Source organism: Bos mutus, chromosome 2, assembly GCF_027580195.1.
Source record: "Bos mutus isolate GX-2022 chromosome 2, NWIPB_WYAK_1.1, whole genome shotgun sequence".
In the NCBI taxonomy this organism is placed as follows: domain Eukaryota; kingdom Metazoa; phylum Chordata; class Mammalia; order Artiodactyla; family Bovidae; genus Bos; species Bos mutus.
Window position 1 is genome coordinate 78,301,673 of NC_091618.1, and position 10,828 is coordinate 78,312,500.

The 10,828-nt window shown below is 38.2% G+C and overlaps 1 pseudogene; it reads right to left on the bottom strand.

Annotated features, from left to right (window-relative positions):
- Positions 1–9,791: 9,791 nt before the first annotated feature.
- On the bottom strand, positions 9,792–10,737 carry LOC102278427 (aldo-keto reductase family 1 member B1-like; annotated as a pseudogene).
- Between the last annotated feature and the right edge of the window lie 91 nt (positions 10,738–10,828).

Genomic DNA, 10,828 nt, shown 5'->3' on the forward strand with positions numbered 1-10,828 from the left:
AAATGTGATGGTTCTTTGATTTTAATGAGAGATAACTTTAGTCATGAGTTTAGAGTCATAGGGCATAAACTGGAATTCAATGGATTAAAGAGTAAATATCAAGTGAGAAAATGATGACAAAAACAGATCAGCTTTTTGAAAAATTTAAATTAAGATCAGAGGAGAGAGATTTGGTTACTGGAAAAGGACTTAGGCTCAGGGAGGTAAAAGTTTGAAGGATGTTTACAAATAGGAAACAGAGAGAGAGAGAGAGAGATCTCCAAAGTAAGAGTAGTTGAGTCAAGTGGTGCACTGGGGAGAAAAAGATAGACTGCCTTGAGTAGAAGGGGACTGCATCTCTAAGAATAAAGTATTATGAAGATAAAAATGTGTGGTTGTGTGAGAAAGATAACTGACTGCTTTCATTTTCTCTCTGCTGAGTGTAAGGAGGGCATTGGCAGCTTCTAAAGTGAATGCCTTACATTTATTGTACGATTATTTCTTTTCTGAGTCATAGGTGAGTAGATGTGGTTGTCATATACGCCTTAAATTGGGTTTGTTCAAGTTTTTCCATAAGATGTTATGGGAAAACTCGAATGAACTCTTTGGCCAATCCAATGTAAGACTGGACTTTGTTAGTCATGAAAACACTCCCTTACCTTTACTTTTGTCTTTTAGCCTCTTTCTCATATCTGTGTTATTTTTCATAGGCTAACAGAGAAAAGGCTTAAGAGTTATAAACTTTGAAGGAAAGATAGGAGATATTCGAAACCTGGAAATATTCACTTCAGATATATTTTAGTTTATGTTGAAAATTAGATGTATTACTATAAAGAAAGCAGCCAAAGGTTCTTTATTTAAAGGTAAAGCAAGTTGCTTGTACATAACTGGGGGGGTCAAAAGCTTGCTTGCAAGCTCATTTTTAAAATATTCCTTTTTCCAAATGACTTATCCCAACAAACAAGTGAAGTCAGAGGCTGTTCTTGTTAGGAAAGCCAATACATGCAGGAAAAATATCTTGGACCCGAGTTATAAAGTAGGGATTTGAGGCTCAGTTGTGATATTTACTAAATCTTTGGTGTGGGGCAAGTTGTTTAAACACTCTGAATCAGAATTTCCTACTTGTAAAACAAATATAAGATATATTGTCCAGGAAGATTGTCTGAAAAAAATAATAACATAATATTTCTTAAGGTGTGTGGTGAAATAAAAATTGTCCTATAATAATGTTTTTTTTTTTTTTTTTGCTTGAAATATGCCTGAGATAAAATTTTCACCCTTGATCACTTTAAGGCTTCCCTGATAACTCAATTGGTATAGAATCCACCTGCAATGCAAAAGACGCAGTTCGATTCCTGGGTTGGAAAATCTACTGGAAAGAGGAAAGGCTACCCATTTCAGTATTCTGCCCTGGAGAATTCCATGGACTGTATAGCCCATGGGGTTGCCAAGAATTGGTTTTGGTTCATACATTTCTGCCAGTGTGGGGATATTTGGCCATAGGTTATAGAAAATCCAATATAAATGGATCAAGCCTAAATTCATGTGAGGCATAATATTTTGATTTTCCATTATACAGAACACTTTAGAAAGTTTAGACAACACAGAAGAAGAAAAAATAATTCAAAGATCTATAGTGAAAGTGAAAGATATGCAGTCATGTCTGACTCTTTGCAATATATAAGTGAAATGAAGTGTTAGTCACTAATTTATGTCCGACTCTTTGTGATCTCATGGACAGTAGCCCCACCAGGCTCTTCTGTCCATGAGATTTTCCAGGCAGTAATACTAGAGTGGGTTGCCATGCCCTCCTCCAGGGGATCTTCCCAACCCAGGGATCAAACTTGGGTCTCCTGTATTGCAGGTGGATTCTTTACCATCTGAGCCACCAGGGAAGATATTTAAAAAGGTATATTATATATATATATATATACACACACACACACATATATATATATATGTATATATATATATATATAAATTAAACCTTTTAAATTAAATCTATAAATACAACATTTTTCTGTGATATTTCAGCCTTTATATACATCGGTTCAAAAGGTTCCACTGTGTGGACTTATCAGTATTACTAATCATTTAATGTATTTCTAGTTTTTTGCTATTATATATAATGAATGTAAATCCTTGCTGAATTTAGAACTGTTTAACTCTCATGAAACCCACTCCTTAGGTTTATATTACTTAAGGGAGAGATTTACTATTTGATTTTTTTTTTTAACCTCAGGTCTTTAAATTTCATTTATTTTCTTTCATAGGTAGTGTCTTTTTTAAAAAATGAATTGAGTGAATAAATGTACTGCAGTAGTCTGTGTTAATTGCAAGGTTCAGAGTCTATCCTTCACCATAAAATCACCCTGGTTACCTAACAGTATTTCCGAAGGAGTTGGCACCTAATTCATAGAATGAATTGCTTGTCAGTTTAGAAAGCTAGTTCATTGTCTAAGCTGGAAATACTGGTCTCTTCCAATGGCGGTGTAGAGAGAAACGGAGTCATGCAGTGCCTATAATGTTTTGTCATATGAGAGAGATTATTTCAAGGCTAGTTGGGCAAATGATAATGTAGGCATAGCATATCCACAAATTAGATAAACAGATGGGCTTTTATTGCCGGAAATAATTTGTTCTTGGAAGGAGCATCTAACACTGGTGGCTCTCAGAGTCTGACAGCAGAGTGACATTTGGGATTGGAGTCAGAAGTGACCTGGCACAATTCTAAAGGATGACATCTCTGAAGCAAATGAGTAGTAGTTCTTTTTTTATTATTATTTTTAATAGAGTACATTTGGTAAATTATTTATCTCAAATCACATTTTCTTATTTACAGTGCTCATTTCTAAACATTTTAACTTTTTATAAGCAATGAGTACCGAATCCTCACTGGTGCTAATCTAATCTTACTTCATAGACAGTTCTGTTATCATTTCAAATAACTACAACCAGAGCATTTCATTACAGTGAAGCCCATGGGCTGAAGTACAAATCTGATGTGACACCTTATTACTTACTTAAGAATGATGTTCAGTCTTAAAAATTCTAGATAAGTGATGGAATATTATTTCTATCTGTATGGTGAATGATTTGAGGTGAGGAACTACTTCTCATGTAGTTTGTATATTTTATTTCTATCTTCCAATGCTTAGTTCTACTGTCATAAGTAGATTCATCATAACTGCTTGGTTGTTAATGTATAGATAGATAGGAGGAACAAGAATTTCTCCTATCTCGGCTGCTGCTGCTGCTAAGTCGAGTCAGTCGTGTCCGACTCTGTGCGACCCCATAGACTGCAGCCCACCAGGCTCCCCCATCCCTGGGATTCTCCAGGCAAGAACACTGGAGTGGGTTGCCATTTCCTTCTCCAATGCATGAAAGTGAAAAGTGAAAGTGAAGTCGCTCAGTTGTGTCCAACCCTCAGTGACCCCATGGACTGCAGCCCACCAGGATCCTCTGTCCCTGGGATTCTCCAGGCAAGAATACTGGAGTGGGTTGCCATTTCCTTCTCTAATGCATGAAAGTGAAAAGTGAAAGGGAAGTCGCTCAGTTGTGTCTGACTCCTAGTGACCCCAAAGACTGCAGCCTACCAGGCTCCTCTGTCCATGGGATTTTCCAGGCAAAAGTACTGGAGTAGGGTGCCATTGTCTTCTCCACTCCTATCTCTAGTTATTGGCAAATTTGTTACATGATTGTTTCACATCTAATTCCAAAATTCTAGTAACCAGTGGGTTATTTTTTAATTTACTTTTCCATTTACTCCATAGCTACGTTTTGAAAGTCTACCATGTATGTGCTCAACATTGCAAATGGGCTTAACCCAGCAAAACTCAAAAAGTTCAATTGATGCTCTAAGATTATATACTAATAGAGATCTGGTATGTGCCACTACCAAGTATTTATGAGGAACGCCTAATTTGAATGGGGAGGGAGATAGGGAAGTGAGTGAATGAGAAAGAGACCAAGAGAGGGACACAGAGACTGGCTTAGGGAAGTAACCATAAACCATTTAGTGATTTCATTCAATAAAGATTGCTTAGAGTTTCAGCTTTGTCCAACCCTATAGAACAGGCTTTCCCAGTGGCTCAGCTGTAAAGAATCCTCCTGCAGTACAGAATATGCGGTTGATCACTGGGTCAGGAAGATCCCCTGGAGGAGGAAAGGGCAACCCATTCCAGTATTCTTGCATGGAGAATCCCAAGGACAGAGGAGCCTGGTGGGCTACAGTCCAAAGGGTTGCAAAGAGTCAGACATGACTGAGCAACTGAGCGCACACACGCACACACACACACACACACACTCTCTATAGATGGACCTCAGAATAGCAGTAGTAAACAAGACACAGTTGTTAGCCTTGCAGATTTCACCATTTGAAGGGCAAAATTTACACTCTGGTTGAACTAAAATTTTGGTTCAATTAAGTCAGGCAGGGGAGTGGTGGGCCTCAGGGACTAAGACTTCCCAATGCTGATGAATGGACAACTAATTTGTATAATTGATAAAATAGAAATCAATCTTTCCAATGTCTTAAAAAACCTGATTAACCTAAATAAATCCATCTGAAAGTGAAAGTGAAGTCTCTCAGTCATGCCCGACTCTTTGTGACCTCATGGACTATAGCCCACCAGGCTTCTTCGTCCATGGGATTTTCCAGGCAAGAATACTGGAGTGGGTTGCCATTTCCTTCTCCAGGAGATCTTCCCAACCCAGGGATTGAACCCAGGTCTCCCGCATTGTAGGCAGATGCTTTACTGTCTGAGCCACCAGGGAAGTCCCAAATCCATCTAGAGGAAGTCAATTAAACATTTGAGTCATAGTGAGCACTTACACTAAACTTGGTATTTTCTCAACCAACATTTTTAACCCTCCTTGAAATGACTGTAAACTATTTTATAGATGAAGAATCTGACTAAGAAATATCAAGAAATTTTACCAAAATAACTTTGCAAGTATATGTTTTAGTAGGGATTAAAAATGAAATTATAAAATTCTGGCCTCTCTTGACTGCTCACATTTATAACAGACATTTAAAGCAAAATGAAAAGAGAAGGTCGTGAAAATTTTGTCAAGACTAGAATCTTGCAATTCATCATTTGATTACAAAACACAAAATGCAATAAATAAAGCAGTGAAAGTGAAAAGTCAAGAGAAAATATATTAATTACATATACAGCTTTAAAAAGTGTATCTTCTACTATAAATGCTCAACCTGACTTTCTTAGTTTCCTGTTAAACTTCCCCATTCTCAGCATAACTCATTACACACCCTGTGCTTCTGATAATTTACAGAAGATGTCCATGGTTCCAGGAAGGGAATGGCCTCTGTCAATACTGTATAAATAAGACATAAGGCTGCTAGGCTTTTGAAATCAAAGGAATGAAATTTTTTCAGGCTTTGTATAGGAAGAGTGACAGATTATAGATTTATATATTAAAGGTAAAATAGTTTGAATAGCATAAATGCTATCAAAATATTGTCTGCAGTATCACAATCAGTGTTCAGAGTTAAAAAACAAAATTAAAAGGAAGCACATTTGAATATCGTGAAGAAAAACCTCTGTTGCTGTATGCTGGGAGAAAGTCCATAAAAGTTCAAATTGTAATATGCTACTACATCCCAATTATTCTTTGTGGTACCATTAAAACCATTATGTAGTTTCATTTATTTGGGAAAACGTATTGATAGCTTGTGTTTTCTTGATTCTAGTTCTTCCCTGGTGGGGTATGTGAAGAATAAGACTTTATAGTATATCAGTTATTTCAAGGTTTTTTTTCTTTTCTTTTAAAAATTAATTTATTTCTTAGTGAAGGATAATTGCTTTACAGAATTCTGTTAGTTTCTGCCAAACAGCAACATGAATCAGCCATCGGTATACATATGTCCCCTTCCTCTTGGAGAGGTTTCAAGGTTTCTAATGCACCTTTCCTTTAATCAAATGAAGAATCTGTCAAGCATTTAACAGGAACTTATAGTTTAGCTTTTTGGACAATGAAATGTTCAACTTATGAACAAATCAAAGAAGGTCAAACCCAGCATGAATCAAAGTAGTATAAAAGAGTAGGTGAAATTTTAAGAACTGTGTATTAGAACTGTTCTCTCTCTCCAGCTATGAGAGGTGAAAGGGAAGAACTCTTTCTATACTCATGCATCTGACACTGCTGCTGCTGCTGCTAAGTCGCTTCAGTCGTGTCCGTCTCTGTGCGACCCCAGAGACGGCAGCCCACCAAGTTCCCCGGTCCCTGGGATTCTCCAGGCAAGAACACTGGAGTGGGTTGCCATTTCCTTCTCCAATGCATGAAAGTGAAAAGTGAAAGGGCAGTTGCTCAGTCGTGTCTGACTCTTCACAACCACATGGACTGCAGCCTACCAGGCTCCTCCATCCATGGGATTTTCTAGGCAAGAGTACTGGAGTGGTGCCACTGCCTTCTCCGCATCTGACACTAACTACCCAGAATTAGCACAGATACCACAGGTTAAGGGCTCAGTCCCACAGGAGTGTCCCCACTTCTCAAGTCTAGAACTGCTACACTTCTGGCCAACTGGTTTCATTACGGAGGTTGTTACAATCCCTCTCCTAACATTCAATAATTTTCTAGAATGCTTCACAGAACTCAGGAAAGTACTTTGCTTGGCACGCTACAGTCCATGGGGTTGCAAAGGGTTGGACACAACTGGATGACGGAGCTCAGCACAACAGCATTTTAAAGGATATAGTAATAACTCAGAAACAGCCTGTGGAAGACAGCCAAGACAAGATGAGGCGTGTCTACATGCCTTCTAAGGAATGAAATGTTTCTATGCTGTCTCCAGGGATGCCATCCTTCTAGCACCAAGACATATTCACCAAACCTGAATTTCTTGGAACTCCTTTGTTTAAGGTTTTTGTAGAGATTCCATTAAATAGGCATGATTAACTAGATCACTGACCATTGGTGATTAACTCACCCTTGTTCCTCTCCCCTCCCCAATGATCAGGGAGTGGGGCTGAAAGTTCTAACTCTCTTAATCACTTAGTTTTTTCTGGTGGCAACCAACCCACATCCTCCAAGAGTCACCACACTATCAAAAACTCAGGTTTGATAGAAAGGGACTCATTATGAGTAACAAAAGATTCTCCTCTCACCACTAACAGTCAGGAAATTCCAAGGATTTTAGCAGTTCTATGTCAGGAATCAGAGATAGAGATCAAAAACATATTTCTTATTATGCTACAGAAAAAATTCAGTTTAATCATTAATGACTGGATATACATGAAGTTCAATAACTAGGCTGTACATATGATGAACATGATTGTTTCCAAAAAGTGTGAATCAAATACTGATGACTTGCAAGGAGTATGAGGTTTTTAAACTGAAGAAGGAAAGAAAAAGCCAGGAAGATAGAGATAGGGAGATGGTAATTAATTGTGCATGCTTGCTAAGTCACTTCAGTCGTGTTCGACTCTGCGACCCTATGGATCATAGACTACTAGGCTCCTCTGTCCATGGGATTTTCCAGGCAAGAATACCAGAGTGGGTTGCCATGCCCTCCTCCAGGGGATCTTCCCGACCCAGGGATAGAACCCATGTCTCATACTTCTCCTGCATTGGTAGGCAGGTTCTTTACCACTGGTGCTACCTGGTAAGCCCAAGTAAAAGTTCATATGGTTAAAATCATTTGCTTTATTGAATATGCATATTTTATATCTACAAATAATAAAGGGGGAGGGAAATTCAGATTTTATTCCAGAGGGTTACTCACATGCTGAATTCATATCATGTACACTGTATCGGTGAAAATCACCCATATGTTATTAACAACATACACAAAATATACAGGAGTAAAAAAGTAGAAACGTAGTTTCCAATCTCTGGGTATGTGAAAACATATTTTAAAAAGTAAATTAATAATGTAATATATATCTATAAAGTTGAAATGCTCTAAAAACTGCTTTCATTTAACACACAGAATTATGATTTATTTTTTTAAGTCTAGAGAAACAAAAGACAGATTAGGTCTTATGATACTCAAATTTTCTTTATTTGATATCAATTGAAAAAAGAAAATTGAGTCATTTGCTCTTTTTAAATTGATTGTTTTATCAGTATGTCATTCTTAACAAAAAATAAAGTAATTGAATAAAAAAATGAATGTTTCAGAGTTAACCAGAGACAGAAAAGATGGGTACCTCCTTTTTCTTCTAAAGTTAATTATGCTGGAATACATTTTTATTACATAAAATTAGAAGATTCTCATTAGCCAAAAAATAATTGGAATATTTATATTCTTCTCCTATAGGTAACTATTACTAACCTTTGGTAAAGTTTCTTTCAGAATTTTTTCATTACATAATATTCATTAAATAAATATGTTTATAAGATCAAGCAGCAAAAGATTTTTTTCACTAAATTATATATCAAAAACATGCTTCTACAGTATAAAAGTGTCCTTCAATATAATTGGATACAATGTTTTATCTTATTTATGAATTAATAATGAGTTATTTAATTGTTATAACAACAGAGAGACATTTAAAGGGAATTTAAATGGCTAGAAGAGGTCAAGAAGGTAACTTAAATCTTTGATTTAGACAATAATGCTTCTGAAACAACCAGAGAACCTAAGCCTAGCCTAATAGATTTTAAATATAATTTAAAATAAAAACAGAAACAAAAATTACATTTTTAAATTGAGAAAAAATAAAAATATTTATTTTGTACCATACCTGAGAATTCACATATTTGAAGACTTTCATGGGTCTCATCCAGTTGAGATCCAAATTATTCTGTACTTTTTAGATTTTTTAGTCCCTGCTTTTATGACACTAAGGGAAAAAAAAAAAAAAACTTCTGAGAAGTCCAGTCCAGAGTAGCATCTTCTGGAGCTGATTTTCTTTTCCTTCTACAAGGTTCTACAGGATGTGATCTTTTTTTTTTAATTGTTTGAGATATTGAAAAGACTTGCAAAAATAATACAGAGAATTTTGCTTTTCACAAAAAATTTCTAAGTATTAATATTAATATTTCACCACATTTGCTCCTCTCTTGCTTTATATTTATATAAAATTACTCCTGGTGGCTCAGACAGTAAAGAATCTGCCTGCAATGTGGGAGACCTGGGTTCAATCCCTGGATTAGAAAGATCCGCTGGAGAAAGCATGGCAACCCACTCTAGTATTCTTGCCTGAAAAACCCCTATGGTCAGAGGCGCCTGGTGGGCTACAGCCCATGGGGTTACAAAGAGTCGGACAGGACTGAGAAACTAAGCACAGCACAGCGCCGATGGAGTGCTATTTCTTAAATTGTGGTTTTTTAGATTATGTAAGTGTTTTTAACTAAAACCACAACTCCTCCTAATTTAGACCAGTAATTGCATATACTTTTCCCCAAGGATCTTATTTAAAGCAAAGAAAAAACATCTTTACTTTTGCTTTGCTGTTCTGTTTGTTTTACTGGTAGATTTTTTTTTTTCATAAGAACACTTTTTATTTGAGGCAAAGAAAAGTCTAGCTGAAAGGATTACTGTACCAAGCAATCAAAATCCCACTGTTAGAGGCACTATTCTGATTTTGTAAATTCAGTTTAGAAGAATATTTGGGTTGCATGTTCCCCAGCTCCCCTGACAAGAAGGGCAAAGGAAAACTGAAGAGACTTCTATTAATCTACTGATTCTGTTCTTTGGACCTGACACCAAGCTGGCCGAGCCCTCACCGGTTTGTCTAGAAGTCGCTGATCCACCACTGAGGGACACGGGCCAAATTACGCAACACACAGGAAAAGAGGTGGGGGATGGCAGGTCATCTGACCAAGGGCAGACACTCGCTGCTTCAGAACTCCTCGTGAAAGGGGTAATCCCCGTGGGAGGCACAGCTCACCAAGGCACAAGCCCTCCAGTCCCTGTTGTAGTTGAGCAAGGTGGTCATATCCTCCTTGTTCAGTTCAAAGTCAAAGACCTGGAAGTTCTCAGCAATGCGTTCAGGAGTCACCGACTTGGGGATCATGATCAGGTTCCTCTGCATGGGGAATCAGATCAGCAACTGGGCTGTGGTTTTATTGTGCTTGCCTGCAATCGCTCTGATCCTTGGGTCCTCCAGTATGGTAGGGTCCTCGGGCTTGGCCCAGGGCCTGTTGGGAGAGCCGAGAGGACTATAGGCAGTCACCACAATGCCTTTGGAGTTGCAGTACTGGATTAACTTCTGAATGAGGTATGGGTGGCACTCGATCTGGTTAAATGCTGGCTTGTATTTTAAGCTGGTTTGTTTAAGAATCTTCTCCACTTTGAGATGGTTGAAGGAGGGACTCCAATAACTCATCAGCCCTTCGTCCACCGGCTCTTCCATGGCCGTCCAGGTATCCATGAAATCTTTCTCACTGGGAATCACATTGATGTCCTCATCCAACAGGAAAAAGTCTTTCATAGGCTTGAAGCCCATGGGCCAGTGGATGAGGTAGAGGTCCAGGTAATTCAGCTTCAGGTCGCTGAGCGCCTTCTGGCAGGCTTCTTTCACCAGATCCTTGTTGTGCTTTGTGCATCACAGCTTGCTAACAATGAAGAGGTCCTCAAGTTTCACAGTCTTCTCCTGCAGCTTCGTGTGGAGGGCCAAACCCACCTCATTCTCATTCTGCTACATGTGGGCACAGTCAATGTGACAGTACCCAGAGTCAATCGTCACCTTCACAGCCTCTGTCACTTTGCCTGGAGGGGACTTCCAGGTGCCCAGCCCCAAGATGGGCATCTTGGCGCCGGTGTAGAGCACGATGTGGTTGGCCATGACTGCTGAGCTGCACTGACAGGGATCAGAGGACCGTGGTAGATATTTTTCTAGTCTACTTTTTTTCACTGAAGATATAATGACTTAAATAT